Source organism: Micropterus dolomieu, linkage group LG04, assembly GCF_021292245.1.
Source record: "Micropterus dolomieu isolate WLL.071019.BEF.003 ecotype Adirondacks linkage group LG04, ASM2129224v1, whole genome shotgun sequence".
Taxonomy (NCBI): domain Eukaryota; kingdom Metazoa; phylum Chordata; class Actinopteri; order Centrarchiformes; family Centrarchidae; genus Micropterus; species Micropterus dolomieu.
Window position 1 is genome coordinate 24,056,297 of NC_060153.1, and position 20,681 is coordinate 24,076,977.

The following is a 20,681-nucleotide window of genomic DNA, read 5'->3' on the forward strand; positions in this document are numbered from 1 at the left end:
GAGGATTTTATAGTAAAACTAGTTGGTTTTTGTGTGTCTTTAGCATGGTTGAGACACGCAGGTGGGTAGGACAGGAATGTGTTTGTGGTGTTTTATTACTGTTAGGATTATTTTTTTTTTTTTATTCTAAATGTTGTAGTAATTCCAAGAAAATAGTTAGTGTCCTGGATGTTTAACTACACTTGGAAAAACTAATTTACTAAAGGTATTTTCTAACATTAATTTAACTTGTTTCTTCTATTTACAAGAAATTATTCAAGAGTGGATCGCAAAATCTTTCAAGATCATGACTAAAACCTTTGGGGATTGAAAAAGCGTATAAAGAACGGAGAGAAGAAAAGAAGACAGAAAACCGGTGTCTCTCAGCTTCCAGAGGAGGGGGTTTCACTAAACTAGCCTGTCTAATGCAATTAATCTAATTGGAGCCGGCGTAAAGTGACAAATTACTACCTTTCACACTAGGGACTAAGAGGGAACCTCGAGAGATGGATGTAGGAAAGGATACCTAGGTAGTTAATGTTATATCTTTTAATTCCATCTTAAACCCTATTGTAAATGGTATAAAAAACTGCCAATTAGATAAAAATAATTTGCCATTATCCATTAGGCTTTGTTCAGAACATGTGTTAATTTGATGACATATGACACATGTACAGTATACATATTTATTTCTTTAGTTTAGTTTAGAGTCTAGTTCTGTCTATGGTTTTGGGCTATAAATACAAGCAGATTTCACACAACATCTAAATTGTTGTATCTGACCTTCATATCTTCATAACAGATGATTAATACAACAATTGATTTTTGAGAGAGGCTAAATATCAAGCATTAGTTATTTTGTGATTTGCATTCACTGAGTGATCATTACTTAAAATCACATACCTCCCTGAACCTTCCACTCATAGTATCAATATCAGCATTTCTGCCCTATTTGCTTGGATCTGCATGCATTTACACTTGACATTTGAGTTTTTGATTTAATCTCGGAACATATGCACATGAACTCTGAATATTTCAGTGAAACTGTGTTAATGTGTGCCCTTTTTGTAACCTTGATTACTTGCTGTGGTATCAAAAAACCTTTTGGCGGACATTGATTTCTGCCTGGGGCCATACTACTGAACCTGGAGCAGCCTATCTCCGCGGATATAATGAACTTAAAAGAAAGCTAGCTATTACCGAAACCTCTGACAGTTTGACATTATCAAATGCCTTGGTTGAAACGCACATATTAAACAAAAATACAGCCTGATATACATATGATTTGCATGCCATTTCCATAAGTGATGAGAAGTTGCACATCATCCATTTTGGTTTGCAGGTGTTGATCTGTATTATTTAAAAAAAAAAATTGTTTAAATCGGATTTTAGAGACGGCTATGTCAAATCGGATTTTAGAGACGGCTATGTCAAGTGCTGTGTCAAGTGGAAACCATCCAATTTCAAGAGACTTTTTTTGTTTTAAACATTTGTTGTGGGCCATGAAATTCCACATTTGTGTGATTCCACTTACCCATGATAACCATGAACTCTGACCCCAATAATTGTTCCAAATTGTGACCTTTGAACCTTTGAGCTTGTGAAAAAACAGAGAAGGAGGCATCCAGAGGTGGAATGCTCCGTCGTTTCTCTCCCAGGGCAGGTACTAACATGTTCCGAGTGAGAACCTCAATGACCCAATATTGCGTCTCTCCTCTGTGAATGCTGCTCCACCTAACACCACCCCTCCCTTCATTCATACATCTTGTTTTTTCCTGTCTCTCTTTCTATAGTGTTTTAACTTTTTCTTTTTACTTTTTTCTTCATCCTCCTCTTCAGTCTCTAAAAGTCCATCCCTCTCTGTCACCTTCACTCCAACCTCCGTCCCCCTCCCTCTCTTTCTCTCTCTGTCTGGAGAGGAAACGGTGGCCATTAAACATGTCTGCTGGGGTCTGGGGGTCTGGAGAACAACCGTCACATTGTTTGACCCCGCCTTGGACCCCAGACGGACTAATGAATAAGGGTAACCCCCGCACCTCGCCACCCCTACCTCCCCCCTTCATGCCAGACCCCTGGTAGGTAATTCTCCCACTTCTTTCACAGGGTCCCAGACATCTCCCGCGGCCTTTGACTGAGGGCTTATCTTTTCAGAGGGAAATGTGTGTCATTTGGGGTTTAAGGAGAATTCAAAACAAAAACATTGTCACTACCATACAGTTCGACCCCTCCCAGAACCCCCGGTCCTTCACTTCTTTCCCTAGTCTTCCAAAACTTGCAGGGTCTGGACGTGGGCTTAAGGAAATAGTGTGAGACATCTACAGTGTCTCCAATTATCTTGAGGAATATGTAAATAGGTGACGAGACAGAGGCAGGATTATATGCAACTGGCAACAGCTCATGACATGAGGTGGACAAAAGGCTCAGTGGAAAACAGGATTATTCTAACACAGAGGGGCCAATATATTACTGAGAAAGATTCGGAACCTAAGTAAACTCCTACTACTGTACAAACTAAGCAAAAAACATTGAAAATAAAATATGCTAAACATATCAGAAACATGTACTAAATACTGCTAAAAGTACACAAAACGAACATATATTTTCAAAGGATAACACTATCATGTCATTTTTCATGCTTTACATCTGATCATTTACACACTGACAAACAAGATCCACAGCCAAGAGAAACACAAATAGGCCATCTTTTTGTTCTGAGACTCCCATGTTAGCAGTTGACTCTTCAATAACCATATGAATAACACAAAGCACTGGTGCTCCTCTGAAAGGCAACCATGTATCCCTAGGAGATTTAACAATAGTGACATGTGTAAGCTCAATGCATACAAAATATCTCTCCCCTGCTCGGTCTCTGTCTCTTTCTCTGTTCTCTTTCTTCCTCTCTTCTTCTTATTCTTCTGTCATGTTTGTCTTACATGGCGCCTGCCCACAGCACATCTGAGCATCATTTCACAACACTCAGCAATTTGGAGTGGTCTCATTATTAGTATTTCTTCAGTAGCTTTGTAGCTAAAGTACTTGCACTTATGGGTAATGAATTCTGCACACAGCAAGACTGACTGCTGCTATCAAAGGACTTGCCTGAACGGCAGTAATAGCTGGAAAATTATTTCTGATAGCCTGAAACAATCTTCCAAATCATCACAGAACTTTATTAAAATAATATCAAATCAAATTAGCCAGCGTCCCCCTGTAATGAATTAAGTAAAGGGTTATGCCAGCATTAATCCCATCATGCTCGGAGGCATGGGGGCGGTGGGAGCGTTTAATAAACCAGTCAGTCCCTTCAAGCAGCGGGGCCAGCCACGGATCCACCATCCGCCCTGATGCCCCCTCTGCAGAGGGAAACACATCAAAAGACTTCCTCTCGTCCTCACTTTCTCTCTACCCTTCGTCCCCTCCCACCCTCCTCCATCCCTCGTCCTTTATTCTCTCCATCCTGCATCTCTCTCTCACCCTTGTCTCCTGATTTACCTCTCTCTTTTTTCTTTCTCATTCCCCCTGAAACTATCCCTAACGCCCCCTGTGTCTTTCTAAATAATCTGTCGCTTTTTTCCCCCTTCCAATGCTCTATTGTGCCTGTGGGTGAGATTATTCATAAGGGGGTGAATCTTGGTGGAATCTCAGAAGGCTGGTGATAAGTGGTAGAGCCCGTTGGGACGGCTTGGCCTGTCCTCCCGGTGCATTCTTTCCTTCCAAGCCGGCGCACAGAGAGAGGAGTGAGACGAAATCAAATAGGTCACTCTTTAGCAATGGAAAGACAGAGGTATTTTGGATGTAACTGTGGCCAAATATCATTGAAGAGCTCAAAAGAGGCTGCCACAGTTTTTATTTTTATTTTACCTACCATTTTAAATGTGGGAAAAATGAAATATTCCTCATCAAAAATTTCTTGAAAATTTCAAAATTCTTATTATGTCTCATTATGTCAATGCGAGGTGTTCGTAAAATGCACTGTCCATCTGATCTGACCCTGTTGCCCTAAAAAAAACTCGGCTGCTGTTATTTTCTCTCATTCAAAATGGACACCACACTATCTGAGAAGTAATGTGTGGAACGGCTGACGCCGCACGTGGCAAATTTGACAATGAATGTAAGGCTGACTTATAAAACAACTGCCCTACAGTATCGTTAGCTTGTCACACAAGTGAGGCAACAGAGGCTCCACGAATGACCTGGACATCATTAATTCTTCAATGCCCTGAAGTTCAGAATTTGACTGTGTGGGTTTGAATGAATTACGCATCAGCTTGAATTCATTTCAACTTGATAATAAGATTGTTCCCTACAAGGTAATTGCTGAGAACTGGGAATGCAGGGACACTGCTAAAAATACAGGGCAAAAGACACAAACCCCCAGGTCAGCCAAACTTATTTGGAAAAGAAAACAAGGGTGAAGGGTAAAACTATTACCCAAACTGACCGTTAACATTCATCACAGTTTACCATAAGACTTCTTACTTCAGCATGTTCTTGCAATAGCAGTAAAACAGTTTTTTGTCAATGAGGGATTGTTACTGAGAATTTCAATTTCACTTTTAGTTTTGAAGTGGTTCAGACGATCTGGCCGCACATTTGGCTTGTTTGCAACCTGTCTGATCATCTGACCATTTGTGTTTCTGGCCCCATCGCACTTTGTTGTAGCAGCACCATTATGAAACTGTTTCACAGCCACCATTTATATGACATATGCCATGGAGCTGATTTGATTTATATGGCCACTACTAGCAACAACAATATGCTTCAGCTCTTCTAATTTCACCCACATTCATTCCTACACTTTCTATCTCCCCTATCTTTTCCATAACTACCACCACCACTCCCTATGAAAGTTTTTGGACAGAATTCACAGGTCCTGTTGCTGCACAGCGGCAGAGGTCTAAGGGCGGGTCACTGTGTACCATGCAGGCGGAGGTGAGATAACATCTTCAGGTAGCAGGGCATGGATGGCAGACAAAGTGAAGGCAGCTAATGTTTGATGTAGGGCACTGTCCGTGAGGCAGTGCAGCAGGCCCACAGGCTAGCCACATTTTTGAAGGGCTATTCAAATTCTTTGGCTGCCTCAGAATATGTCAAGGCATGCCTTGATATCGCTGCATCTCGGGAGTTAGTCAGTGCAATGCTTGTGTCAGTGTGTGTGTGTGCGCACTTTGATGGGCATCACCCTCCCCACGTCACCCCCACCCCCATCTCTGTTTCCATGTGTCTTCAATGTGTGAGAAAGTATGGGTGAGAGAGGGAGGGAGGGGTCACCACGCTGTTTCCCCTAAGGAGGGTTTGTCCTGTGCCATCTGGCACCTCAGAAGCATGGGCACAGGAGCAGGAGGGGGCCTGTGTGTGTGTGTGTGTTTTCTATGTCCCATGTGCCCCAACCAAACACCTTCATACTCCTAATTTCTGCACCTCAACATTTTTTCTTTCACATTCATTTTTTCTGTCTTTCTTCCTTCAGCCTTCTGACCTTTTTCCAGACTTCAAACCATAACATGAAAGCACTTTTTCTCCCTTTCCTGCTTTATATTCTTTCCATTCACTTTCTCACATATTATTTTCCTCACCTACTTTACTTTCTTTGCTAACAAATCACATTGTTGTTGTTGCCCCTTTATCCCCTTAATTTATTTCCCACTTCTTATTTCCCTCCATCTTTCCCCTTTGTTTCATCACACTTTTTTCTCTCTTCTGTATGTGATGCATGGCAACAGCTTGGCCAGCTGATGAGGGCCAGTTAGAGATAGCACCCAACCTTGACACCCGCAGCTGCAGTCCACACACACACACACACACACACACACACACACACACACACAGGGAGAGAAGGGTTGGGGGCATTGCGCTATGTAAAATAATCACAATGCATTTACATTCATTGTGGTGTGGATTTGTTTCTATAATAAGGCTGGAGAAATCATGAATATTCACACACACTTTAAGCAATTATGATAATATGCATTATTCCTAGCCTCACCGCTATCTGTCAGAGGAGGCGGCAGAGGAGGCGAGAAAAGTAGGTTGGGATAGTCTGCAGTTTCACACTCTTGAAATTATATTACATTTTTCGTTCTTCTTTTTTCCCTCTCATCCATTTTCCCTCTCTCCTTCTTTGTCTGCCTACTCTGCTCCTTTGTATCTTTGTTTCTCTGCTCTGCTTCTTCATCCCCTTCTCTTCTCATATTTTACTCTCTTCTTCTAGGCTTGCTCTGTGCTAAAGTCCATTGTGCTGTATGAAGAGGAGGGGTAGGATCCTGGAGTGAGAATGGCCCCTGGGTGCTACAGAGCTGGCAGCAGTGTTGGTCTAATCTTCCGGGTCAGGCTTGGCACTTTCATCTTCTCTCACTTGGAGCCTCTTGTGTTTGATGTGAACTTAGCCCAGGAATAACCGTTCCTTTCTTCTCTGCTAACCTGGCCCTGGAGTAGGGGAAAGCACTTTGTTGTTATCCTAGGAGCCAAACAATGCTGGAAGGAGTGCAGAAAACCTTAATGAAAGGCTTTTGATCCACAATGATATTAAAGTGAGAACCTTGAGAGAGAGTGTGAAGAAGCAAAATAAAAAAAGTGCAGAAATCGCAGAAATCAAAATGCAAATTGCATCGGAATGGTTAGATGGAAATGTTCTTTAATTCTCACCCTTTGAAATTTATTATTTTCGATTTGCTTGCATTTGTTTCAAGTTTGAGGGAAAAAGAATAAAGGAGAAAGCTAATTTATTGTAGAAGTGGAATTTAAATTAGAACATGGAGCCTTGCAGGGTTTTAATGATTCATTTTCTCAGGTCTGAACCATGCTAAACAATTTTTCTGCGTGTCAAAGCAAGTTCTTTTTTCTATTTGTACTGTATTATGTATACATTACTGCTGCACCATGGAACCTCACAACAATGGGCCAGTTGTTATCTTCCCTTGAACCCATCATATGACCTCAGCCCTTGACCTTGTGACCCTTCGTTCATGTGTTGTAGGCCTCATAAGACTGCAGGACGAACAAACATCCTGGTGTTTAAAAAGGAACTTGTGGATCTTTGGGGTGATTTAGTGCACTCTCCTGGGCTGCTGGACTTGGACAAAGTTTCCATAAAACATCGTCTTTTCATCCTCAACTTACTAAACTACAACATCTAAAGGTAAACCTTTTCAACCAACAATTTGAAAATGAAGTTGAACCCAAAGGCCAAAAAAACAAGTCACAAACAAACCTCTCTTTTAGGAGGAAGGAAATACACCTTGGTTTTCGACATGCTGCCATGGTGATAGCCCGAACCTCTGTGCAACAGCAGCACATTAACCCCTCTTGACCCTCTATTCTCACCTGTGATAAAAGAGGAGGAAGGGAAGGAGGAGGTGCCCCCCTTTCCACCGCACTGCACTTTCGAGTACCCGGGTACCAGCAGGCCCTTGAGAGCCCACGGTCATTAGGAGCATTTATTCTTGTAGAGGTAGAGAAAAGGAGAGAAGAGGAAAAATAAGGAGGAAGAGGAACATTGAGCCTGAAAGATAATGCATGGTCAAGGTTGGAGACTTGTGGGCACTGGATGAAGAGAGGGTCGAGAGAAAGGCAGTGCTTTCATACAGAAGCACCAAGCAAGCCAGCTGCTTTTGGTTTTTTGTTTGTCTTTCATTCTAAGTAAAGAAAGGTAGGGGAAAGAGCTATGGATAATTGGTCCAGGGCACTGACTTACACACAGGGCTGTGGACACAGGATATAGAGTTTCAAACTCTTTGTTCCTCCTCTTACATATTGGCCCGCTTGTGTTTTGTCTGCTGAAGATGGAAAAAAGCTTTTTCATCACTCACCTGGGGTGCATGAAGTCTGAATGAACTGAGGAAAAAATAAAACAATTAAGAATGCATGTACAATTTGAGCATTATTTCTCCTGTCTTTGCATACGCACATGGCATCTAACCCGCACATAAGAGGGTAGCGTGCAGTGACACTCTCACGAACAAAAAGGACTGGCTCTCTTCCATTGACCAACGGCACTGGGGGGCTAACCTTAACTTTCACTGGGAGTTAATCCCTCTGATAATCAATAATAAAGATTAGCTTTCATCTCGGCTGGGGTCTTGATTAAGTTGAGAGGCCATGAATGGTTCAATAGTGTGAATATGTTCCGTGAGACCCTGAGAAGTAACAGAGGAAAAAAAATAATAAATGCTGCTCCCCAAAAATAGCTTGGTGAAGCTTATGCATGTCTGATGATATGATGAAAATAAATGAATAATGCATTGGCTATCAATGAGGGAGCAGAAGACGCATTGCTTCAGGCCATGGTTAAGCCTCTATTCATAAAGAGGAGACAGACACAAAGGCCCAAGGACTGTGGGAGTCCACCATCGGGGAGAAAGGAATGAGGACACACATTTTAAGAGGAAAACTGTGTTTTTACCCCTCTTGTGTGGTTTCTCTTATTTAGTCATATTTCTAATAATTAGATATGTTGCAAAGATTGTCGTTTGTTTACAGTTGGATAAGCCTGAAGAAGGCAGGATGTAGGAGTGAAGCCACAGGATTAGGTAGACAAACACATGTTAAATGCAGCCCTCTATTGTTATTCCCATCCGTTATCTGGTATTTCTAAATGCTCCTTTCACCCCAGACTATTCGTTTCGTTATTTCGTCCTATTCCTAATAAAATTCATTTCTGAGAGTACATCTTTTGCATAGTTTACATACTTATATTTTGCTTTATGTGTGTCTTTTAGAACACGTTAGAATTGGTATTGCCTCTAATCCGTTAGCTGGCGTGATCTTCGCTCACCCGATGCGGATGCAGCATATGTTCTTGAAAACACACACAAAAAATGCTGCGCATAAAGAAGGCCAATTTGAATGCTGGCTAGATTAAGGAGAGAAGACAGGAATATCACTGCGCCTTGAAACCAGCAGTGCGAGCAGGGGGCTCTGTTCTTTTTCTACCTTTTGAGCAGCGTTTGCGCTGTCTGTGAATAAAGATGTCTGAGCCTGTTGGTTATTGATCGGTGAGTATTTGGAGAACAAAGAGTTAATCCTCATGAAGTCTCATAGTGAGTGTTCTCCTAAGTTATTAAAGTTTGACATGTCTTCTTTTACCTTTGTTTCCCTCACTTCTCTCAGTAAATTATTTTCATATTAACCCTGAAGAATGAATAGCCTGTTTAGTTGACTGTATGACCAAGGCCAATTTGCAATTCACAACTGGAGTCCCGTTTATTTGACATTGGGATGGTCGGTCTCTATTATTAGTTACTGGTGGTTTGTCAACAATGCACAGGGAAGGACACTCAAGCTTTGAAACTGGCAAGAAGAGTTTGAAGTGAAATCTATTCAACAAAGCGTTTAATCCTGTGTGCAACTTCCATCAGCACATGAAATGCAGTTCTAAACAGGCTTCTTTGGGAATTTTTTTTTTCCAGAGTGAGTATTCATTATTATGAAGTCATTATATATATCTTATATCAGTTGTTTTTACCTGTCATAACCCACAATGTTGTTACATACTTACATCGTCTCCTTTTCCTCTTGTATGCACTTCTGTCTACTTCAGCGTGTGTGTTTCCCACATGTTCCCCTCGGAACATTTCCAAGTCTACTCATTTTGAGCAGTGCATCCAGCCATTAGTTACCTGTAAATAGAGACAGAAATAGCAATAGCATTAATAATGTCAAGAGAATGAAGTTTTCCAGTTGCAAAAAAATCAGACGCAAAAGCAAAAGACCAAAACTGTGTTGGCAGACTAAAGTAAGGAGATTTTCAAATTTTTTAGGGACTTATGGTATTGTTGAAATGTCAGCAAATTAGACAGAATATTCAGGATGCAGCCAGGGACCTTTGTTGCATCTCTCTCTCTCCCTTACTTCTTGTCATCTTGCTACTATTTGTAATAAAGGCATACAAATGTCCCACAAAAATGTACAGCACAGTGAAAATAAATATTCCTCTTAACAAAGTAACAATTATTATCTGTGAATAGCAACTACATTTTGCTTTCCTCGTTATGGTCAGGGTTAGGCAACAAAAAACACTTGGTTAATATTGGTTATGGTGATCATGGTTAAATAGTTAAAAAGGAAACTCAAACGGGGGCGACTCAGACTTTGGAGAGCTCTTTCTAGGGCCACATTACAAATTAAAATCTGTTTTCACAAGATGAGTAGTACTCCCATCATGAGTGACTGAACTTCATGTGTAAAATCTGTGAAGTGGCCCTTTAAACATGTTAAAGTATTATCAGGTAGATTTTCAATAACAAGCCCATTCTCTAGAAAATTACAGTTATAATAGACTGAATTTACTATTTTGGCAAACAATTATACCACCAAAATACTGGTAGTGAATATAACTACCTATGACTATGACTATGTTTCTATGTGGGTGCGGTTTGCTGATTTATGTCTTTATGTATTCCTCTGTTTATTGTATTTTTGTTTATAGTATCAGTTTTATTTAGTGCGTTATGAATCTTTTTTGTGTCCACAATAACGTCATTATTATTAATAAATTACTATAAATTGTGTGGTAACATGTTTCCTATGCCAAACTTAATAGTAAATGCACAATATTTCTATATGAAAGTAATTTGTCAGAGATACAGTTGGAGAAACATACACATTTATTAATTTGAGAAGACAGCCTTTTTTTTCATTCGTGTGACTAATTTGTGGTGCAATGCAAGAAAAATGTCAACATTTCCACACCACTTTATGTTTTGTGGAATGGTGAAGAATGCAGCGGGGCCTGGAGGCCAAGGCTTGAACCTGTGTCTGTTTCTTGTCAAGTCAGATTTCTTGGTAGGGGGGTCTGGGGTACGCTGGCATTTTCTCTTCTGGGGGGTTTTGTTTATATGGCCAAAGGACTCTGCTCAGTCTCATCAGCCCACAGCAACTAAACACATAGGCCTCCATCACAAAGGCCCCAGAGAGACAAGATTTCTTTTTGTTTTCGAGGGATACTAAGACCAGACATTTTTTCCTGATAAATGTGTTATTATTTGAATTATTAATTCTTGACCAAAACAGTAATTTCTGTCAGCCAAAGGACATTTAGTCATCAGCAACATTTCAGCACGGCGCCCCTCTAAATGTTTTGACATGTCATTACAGGGCTTCTGATGGAAAGGGCAGTGACATACAGTGACCATTCCACCACTGTTACAACGCGTTATTTCACCCAGGCAACACACAAGTCATATAGACCAATGACACAACTCCTGCCAGGGCCCCAATGTCCTAATGTCACACACGTCCCAACAGTTTTACTTCAAACGTCCTCCCCTCTCTTTACCCCCCTTTCCTTCACCCCCACCTTCCCTCCTTCCTTTCATGCACAGTCTGTTTCTTATTTCTCTCACCCACACTTCTCTGTCTGTCCGTCCGTCTGCCTGCCTGCCTGCCTGTCTGTTTGTCTCTCTTATCATGCCTTGCATTAACCCCTTTGCCTCTTCATCTCGCTCCCGTGTGTCTCTCTGGTGCTTTGTCCCTGTGTAACATATGCTTAGACGGGCATCCCATCTCAGAGCCGCTGCAGGTCTTGTCCGCTTCATGTCGTGTGAGGATGGACATTTGAAGAGTCCTCCAGGCATCTCTCTTTGTCACCAGCACTTAGCCTCAACACTGCAGCAAACCCACTGCAAATTTGCCGCATATACCGTCAGTACGGCTTGGTACACTGGCCTCTGCTAAAGAGATAATTGAGAAGAGTGAGGAGAGAAATGTGTATAAAATGTTTATGTGACTATAGACACACCTAGAACAGACATGCACCTGTATGCTTACACCCACATATGCACACTCTGCTCTTTCACCCCATGTCCGGTATTACCTATTCCCCACTCGTCTATCTGACCAGGGAATGTAGGTTTTCTTCAGGCACAATAGTGGTTTTGTCTTGAGGTTGTGCTCTGACAGTTGTCACAGACTGATCCCTCCCTGATTTGTTAATCGTGTTGACAACCGATGAAGCCGTATTGGAAATTGATAGTCCCTTTGTCCTTTTTCGCTTAACAGCCTTTCAGACCTGCTATCTGAGGGAAAGCTTAGATTAGGTGGTTCCTCCGTCAGGCCACAAAAGCCTCAGAATATTTCCCACTTATGTTATGCCACATATCCACCATCACCATGTCCACTGGTTTGTATGAAAGCATGACAAAGACAATGGTATGAAGGGTCTGGGTGCTGAGGAATATGCTAATCATGATTAACGTCCATTCATTATTGTTCATTCGTCGGATGGTGCCAGTAAAGTGTCCTTAGCAATTTTAACCATGCTTTCTCCAACTTTCTTTTAGGTTAATGCATTATGTTGCTTTAATCTGTCAATGTGATGATATTAAGTATAAATCAGCAGCATAACTTGAGAACATTACACAAAGCAGACTTCCATCATCACTTCATCCCTCTACAGGAATCCTTGCGATACTAATCTGCCCACCTAGTCCGGCACTTCTCCCGTCCAAGCTGCTTTTCTCCCGCTCGCCTGTTTAAGCCCTACAGTAGGCTTTGCTCACGCCTCTTTCTCTGTGAGACTTAGTGTGGCACAACTGGACCACAGTCAGTTCTCATTCTGTGTTCTACTTTCAAACAGACAAAATAAGGATTCTGTGTTTTGGGGGCAAATCAACTTTCCTTTAGACCAGCTGAAACGACTCATCATCCCGGGATCAGCTGGCACAAAGAGCAGGCCATTTTTAGTGAGCTGATCATTCACTGCCAGGAAAAAGACTATCATAGAACGAATAAGACTCTTTGAATTGGATTCAAATAGTGACTCTCAGTCTGCTTTTCATCTCAATAAAGACCCTTATATAGAAGTCAGGCAGTAAATGAGTAGGGAAAAGACTGTGTAGTAAAACAGAGATATTGCACTGCTCTGCATTGAACTTTGTCCAGTTCTGTAATGCCTGTAAATGTGTCTCATAGGTAAGGGCATCACAGCCTTGGCCAGAGAGACACAATAAAACGCCCCAGTTCCTCTGACACAAAGACTCTCTGCAGCACGGTTTTCTTCTTACCTTAAAAGAAAAACTTTGTAGTTCTATATAAAGAGGTATAGCTAAGAGTAAAGTTTTGGCAAAACAGCCTAATTCAATTTTGGTAAAGGTTAAAGTCAAGTGAAAAATAAAAACTGACTTTTTAAGATTTATGGTATTAAAATGTTTTGTTTGGGGTTAGTCAAAAAGTTTGGGAATGGTTGAATTTTAAAAGAACATTTTAGAAGGATCTTTTGCCTACAGGTCCCAGAATTATAGGTGCAGCACACGTCAATTGAGCAGCTACTTTGTCAGAAAAAGAAAGGCAACTGGCGCATCAAATCCAGTACCAGAATGGTCAACTATGTCGCTAATGAAAACATTTGTATAGAGAGGTAACTGCAGAATGTAAGTACATTAAACGTCTATTGATGAAAACATACAAACAGTAAATAGTTAAGTAAATCTAATTTGATTTCATGAAAAACTTAACTTTTTTGTGCTACAAAATAAATAGTCTAAATAAATATTTAAAAATAAACACTATGCAGATATAATGAGGCATTCAGTGTAAATTACCACCGTGACATTTTAAAATGCAATAACCCAAGTTTGGGAGCAGTGGATGAAATAAAAATGTCTGATGTAAAATATTCAAAATTTACAGTACATTAAAGTGAGGTAAAAAAGGTCTCTGTAAAAACATAAATCAAGATAGAGCTGTCATTAATAACATCATGCTCACAGAATTTCCTGAGACCATGTTGCCTACACTGAGAGAACATGAAAGGAGAAGGGAAATGTCTGTGGCAGAGTCAATAACAGCCACTCTCTAAAACACATCTGCTAACTTCGCACTTGCGGATTAGCTCTTCTGCTTATCACTCAGTGTAGATTTGAAGTATTTTTTTTCATTCTGAGGTTAAAACATACACTACCGGTCATTTATGTTGACCTCATCACTACAGCTAAGATCTCATCCTTGCTCCTTTCATCTTAAGATCAGCTAATTGCTAACGGCTAATCACCAATTCTCAACTGCTCTTTGACACCACTGAGACACTTGCTAAGTGTACCATGAAACATTTTCAGCATGTTGCCTCAGACAGTAAAATAACATGTGGAAGAAATGAATACATAAGGCAGTGAATGAAAGAAGAAGGGAAAAAAAAGAACCTCATGATTAGTTGCCCTAGATTTTTCAAATTATCTGCTGTTTTGGGCATTAAATAAAATAAGCATAGTGGTAGTAGAGCATAATCGACTGGCCCCATTCCAGCAAGTTCTTATATGTAGGGCAATTGAACAAAGTGCGTCTGAATTGAAATCAGGTCGTTCCTGGGGGCCACTGGTAATGAACTTGGCTAGGAGACGGGAAGTGTAGAGGAGAAGGGAGGAGGGCCGAGAGTTGCAGTTGAGGTCACCTCAGTTGTAACGCTACAGCAGAGGAGCATGTGCTCAAACTTGGCTACGCTAACCTTTTTCAGCTACCAACTGCAAAGTGCTGTAAGTAATGACTATAAGTGATGATCCTCTGAAGGTGGCAAGTGAACAGAGCTTTAAGAGCCATGTTGAAAGGAGGGCTGTCATTGTGACATTTTCTAGGCTTCTGAATAACAGAGAGAGCAGCTGGACTAGCAAATGTCATCTGTTAAACGTACAGAAATTCACACATTTATGGTAATTTGCTGCATTTTGTTTCTACTGATGTGCAATGCTATGGATTTGAAGTTTAAATGTGAATACATTTTGAAGCTGGTGAAACTGGCCTAGTATGTTGAAATAACCTCATACAGGAATAACTACACAGAGCCACGATGCATTGGGTTTAAGATTGATCGTGAATTTGACCAGTATCCCTCATCTCAATCCCCTGTGCATACATAACTGCCTCATCTGCTCTTCTCTCCCTTCTCCTCTGCCTGTCCGGGGGCCTAATTTAGCCTTAGTAGGCTCTCCTGGTGCCTAAGAGAATTCTCCTTTATGCAAGCCAGGTAAAATAAGACCGCAGCACAGATGAGGCCTCTCTCCATCATGGTGGATGGGGGGAGTCACGGGTGACACCCCCTGATCAGGTGTGCATGCGTAATGGCCGTCCCAAAATAATCACTGCTTTGAATAATTTCCCCGCTCTGTCTCTCGCCCCATGATTCTTGCTGCTTCGACTCGTTTTGCGGCGGGCATCCCATAAATCCTTGCGGTAAATGTAAATCAGTGGGCCGGGTGCGTCTGACAGATGGGGGCTGCAAGGAGTCCTGGGAGATCTCTCCTCTCACCTTTCCCTTCAGCTGGAATGGATGAATCACTAGCCAGGCTAGCTAAATAGCATTAGTGTGCGTCCCTCACTTAAGAAAAGAGTGAGACAGGAAGATAAGATATGAGCCACTACAGAGAAAATATAAGTGGGGGTCATTTTGATTAAGAGTGATGAACAGAGGATGTGCATGTTGGGAAGACAGAGACAGTACCAGTAAACAAAAATCCTCCTACCTTTGCTGTTGTTGTTATGATGGGGAAATGAGGTTGTGCAGGTGGAGACGCAGGCTTGCGGATCTTCGAGCTGTCAGCTCCTTGGAGGATTGCAGATCTGAGGGGTGGAGGGGAGGAATGAGGGGGGGAGGCAGGGAGGGCCCTTCCCTGGTCCCCTTGGCTGTCTGTGGAGCAGAACCCATCTCTCATTAAGGGAGAGTGCCGAGGAGACACTTGAAAGTGACATTCACCCTCCCTCCACCCCCCCAACCCCCTCCCTCCATTTTAGAGATGCTATGCATGACGGCCACTGCCACTCAGCCAGTAGGGTCACCTCTCTCTCCCCCTCTGTCTCTCTTTCTCTCTCTTCCTTTGCCTGGGGGAGAATATCAATGCCGTAGTGCTTTTGGCAGATATACATACAACACCTACACCCTTCAATGAAATCCATCAATTACGGACCCCTTACAGAGAGAAAGACGACAAGTTGTAAGAGAGCAAGAAAAGGAAAGATGAAGAAAAGACAGATACTCCTTATTAGAGATGAGGAAAACAGGGTGGAATCTGATAATATGCAAAGAGATGAAACGATATGTGGGACAGGAATCAAAGGCTGTAGCCCGCTGTGGGGTCAGGGACCCGGGTACTGGATCTCTGCTATGGCAGAATGTTGATTTTCGCCCACAGTTCTAACCTCGGGCTGTGAATCCTCTGCTCATATCCATCTCTTTAATCTTGGGAAGCTCCACCTAATGAGCTACATAGTTCATTGAGTCAAGGAACAATGGGTGCCTCTGTATTCCATTGTCCCACCATGACCATCAGGCGTTGTTCTGTACGGTTATGATCAATGCTTTGTCCCCTTATCACCATGTGTTTTGGTATTTTATTCCGGTTCTGTAATTACTTGACAAAACATGATTATGGTCTTTAAAAAAAGCATTTCCTGTTGACTTCCCGGGCCAGTTGTTGTCTGTCCAGTGGTCACGTTTGCCCTGTAATCGCCACCGGCTGCTTGAACCCTGTTCTCAGCCAATGAGTTTCCTCTAACCCTGCCAACGCAGCCCATAAATAAATGACCAAAATGGCCCATGGTGCTGTCATACTTCTTAACTGAGCAAAGCACTTGTAATTAAATTCACACAGATATGCTGAAATAAACCATCCCTGTCTACGGATTCAAAACACTCCAGCCTTGAAGGGTGTTATACTGTACGCAATCCATATCCAGCCATAAATCCTGACAAAACTATACACTCATAAAGGCGATATAAATGGCTGCAGACACATATGCTCACAAGAAGCCAGAGTCCTGTAAGTAATTTGTCGTGGGATCCTTTCATTTGCTAACTATCTGTTTGTCGCTCTGACTATTTTGGACGAGGCTTAAAGACAGTTGGGTCGGCGGTGAGACCTCAGCTATGGGTGTTGATGAGAAGGCAATGAGGAGCAAATGTCCAAATGTGTCCAGTGTGGACACTGTAATGCCAGGAATCATCTCAGTGAATTATCTCAAGATGGCTGACTGCTTTGTTGACTGTAATTATTGTGCTTAAGCTAAACATTTTGTATTAGACAGAGTAAAAAAACAAATTGAAATCCTTTTTATGGAGATGCCTGTATCATCATAATCAAATTTCAACTGTAAAATGCCAAACAATTAGAGGTGTTCATTATTACTTCTCTCCATTTGCCTGCCATATTAACTAGGAATCTGTACGTTCTGAATGAAACACAAATCTCTTCTTTTAAATTACACTTGGAGCGGCTACAAAGTGCATATTCTTGGCTATTTTCTTTTTAGTGCAGTCCTCATCATGCTGGCTAAGAGGGAGCCAGTGCCTGTGTGAGGGATAATTTGTACCTTCTCAATGAATGAGGAGGACAGGCAAATTACTGGCTGAATAAGGACTGCCTGTGGATCCCACTGTCAGAAAGAGAGAGAAGGGCAGAGAAGGAGAGTGTAATTATCAACTAGCAAAGTGCATTCATATCCTATCACAAAAGGATTGGGATGTGGGTGGAAGAGAGAAAGAGAGCAAGAGAGAGTGAAGGAGGTTGAAAAATGGAGAGAGATATGGAGAGGGGGAGGGATGCGGAGTGAAGGACTCCTGGCCAAATGGATGCAAGGCCGTAAACAGGGTTAAAAACAGCCTTCTATGGTCTGGTTCCATGAATGCAGACACATTAAGACCTTTTAGCCCAGCGCACAAGCACCTCTTTGGAGTTAAAGACGAAAGAGCCGGGCAAGAAGATGGAAGAAGATGAGGAGAGGCAGGCAGGCAGGAGGAGGGGGAGAGAAAGGTGGTGTGTTGTGGGCTTACAATCAAAAGCACCCATTTTTAATTTGAATAGACCCAGATACGTTATAAGGACGGTGGGCTAGAGGGAGATTTTTTTCCCCCTCATCTTTTCCTTTTTGGTTGCTGACATCGCAGAACAAAGCTAGTCTATTAGTGACCCTGAACTTTATTGACAAGCCTGCCATTACCCATACTTCCCGGGGTTTGCGGGGTCAGGGGTCACAGACGTGCGGCTTGAGGGGGGCTGGTGAAGGGTCTGGAGAACACATTTAGAGAGCAGGGACACCTGTAGGGTCGCATCCAGTTCAGAACGTGACCATGAACAACAGTAAAACCTTTTGAGAGGGAGCAGACAATGCAGGCCTAGTTTCTAACAACTCCCCCACCCTCCTCTCTCAAGCTTTCTTCCTTCTACCACACAAGGCTCCATAATGATGCACTGACTGCGGTTTACCGGCCAGAGAGGTACAAAATCTGTGTGCAATTTTCAATGTGTATGTGCATTTGTGAGTGTGTGTGTGGGGGTGTTTTCATGTGTGTGAGATTATTGAGGTCATGGGTTTGTGAATTGGTATAAAGTTCTATAAAACGGCGGGAAATAAAATCCCGAGAAATGTCAGTTTGTGTTGAGGCAGAGCGGGGTGAGTGTCTGGTCATAGATAATCCCGAAAACACTTTCATTCACTCTGATTTTCACACAATCAATCATGGCATTATACTGGACCGTCGTCAATCAAATATCCATCGGGGTATATAGCAGTAGATGAAACCAGATGCTATAGACAAACACAAACACACACACACATTTGCAAAGTGAGGCAGGCGGGCAAGCAGGGTTCAGACTACTGAGGGCTAAGTGATAGCAGCATGCATTTGATATATGTGACACTGCAAATGGAGGGCATCAGTGCTGTTTGCTGGCACAGCATGGCAGCGTGTGGTGCACCGCGGGCGACTGGCACACCAGCCAAGCCTGGCATACACACTCTGAGTAAGGAAATTAATCCCCAGTGGGTTTGCTGTCTAACTCAGAGTGTGTGTGTGTGTGTGTGTGTGTGTGTGCGTGTGCTCCACTGGGTGTAATACTTGTGTAGCATGAGTGATGACGAGTAAAAACATATGTTAGTCTACATGCTTGTTTGTTTTATATTGAGGTATTCACCCAGATTGTATGGAAATGTCATTATAATACATACTAAAGTATGTTCTCTCTCTAGCATTGCTCTGTGTGTGTGTGTGCGTGCGTGTGTGTGTATGTGTGTGCATGTTTTGAATCTACATGTGCTGTGTTTGTGCTCCCTGGCAGCCAGGTCTGTGGCGGTGGCACAGCAATCAGGTGTTGGTGCATATGTTCCTGGTGTCAGCTCCCTGTTTTCCCCAGCGGGCAGGCCAACTTATTGCCAGCCTCGTAATAGGAGGGCTGGGCAGGGGCCATGACTACCACTTGGCACACAGCACCACCAATATGGCTGGCTTTTTGTTCCACCTCCCTCTGAAACTTAACCCCTTCTGTGCCAAGATTGATTGCTGAGAAATTTGCATAGCATCGTTACTGCAGCACGTGTCACCGCAGTTGTCGGAAATGTCCATCTTTATTGTGCCATTAATCACCAGACCACACAGTAAGGTTTACATGTGGTACAGTAGCCAGGGATAAGGATGAGTGGTATAGAGCACAACCAATTACAACTGAACAGACTAAAACAGAACACGATATAATTAAATATTTCTTGTTATATTATAATGAGACTTAAAATAAAATAAAGACCAATAATTCATATGAACTCACTGCTCACTCAATGTGCACCTTTAGCCTGCTGCTCATCTCCTTAGGTGCAATAAGCACTTCAAGTGCTCATTAACAGCGCCATCAAGCTACATAATGCTTTCCTGCCACAGTGATTCAAATAGCTGACATCTGTTTGCCTTTAACCATCAATGCCTTTAACCATCATACTACTTTTGATATTCACAGTGTGTAAATTAGATTTTCAAGGTGTGTTTCCTTCCTCACTGTCTATCGTTAAAAATAATCTGATGATGTGACTAGTTTGCAGTGAATATTCACACATCTGTTTAACTTCCCATTTTTATTCACACTTATCAGTTACTGCCAAAGACTTTGTTGCTCTATCTAAGGATAAATGATATCTGACAGCGCTTTATTCCTATTTTCTGTCTTTCTTTCTCTCTTTTGGCAAGTCCCCCCCCCCACCCAGCGCTGGAGAAGACATTCTGACCCAGCACATTATCTGCAGATCAACCAACACACAGACACACATAAATAGAAGTGCATATCTTTCAGGACTGTAACTGTCAGAGTTTTACAAGACATTAATAGTGAAACATATGAACTCTGCATGTGTGTGTGTGTGTGTGTGTGTGTGTGTATGAGTGTGTATACACATCCACTTTGCCAGACAACAAAGTAGTAAAATTGATGTATATATCAGATCAGTTAGGCATCTAACAAAATCTGCACTTGCAAAAGCCCAAAAAATGTCTGCTTCCACACGCACACACACGGAAGCATGCATGTATACATAACACCAACTTGCTTCAGTCATGTGCCATTTGGAGTGAAGCCACTTTTTCTCCCTTTTCCTTTGCTTGATTTAATTCGCTGTGTGAGCTATGTCCGAGATATTCTACAGCCCAGGGCCTTGCCTTTGACAATGAGAGCACATTGTTTATTTTCCCCTGCTGGCCACACACACACACACATATATAGATATATAGATACACACACCGTCCCTGGCCTGGCCAGAGCAGCTAGGGTCAGTGGCAGGGCAGCCTGTACTGCTGCACATCTCTGTTATTCATCCATGCCATTCAGGCCAGGATCACGAGGGAGGGGTGGAGTTGTGGATGTAAGGGAAAGAGAGGCTTACATTCAACCCCCACACTGTTGCCCTTTGCTCAACCATTGCCTCTAGCAGAGAACCCCCCCCCCCCCCCCCCCCCCCCCCCC

The 20,681-nt window shown here is 42.3% G+C and overlaps 1 long non-coding RNA gene across 1 annotated transcript; it reads right to left on the reverse strand.

The window, feature by feature from the left end:
• Positions 1 to 7,309: 7,309 nt before the first annotated feature.
• Positions 7,310 to 9,490, reverse strand: LOC123969224. Its single transcript, XR_006824683.1, has 3 exons — positions 9,476 to 9,490; positions 7,788 to 7,812; positions 7,310 to 7,420 (listed from the first exon to the last, which is right to left on the reverse strand). It is a non-coding gene; the product is annotated as an uncharacterized LOC123969224 (long non-coding RNA).
• Positions 9,491 to 20,681: the final 11,191 nt, after the last annotated feature.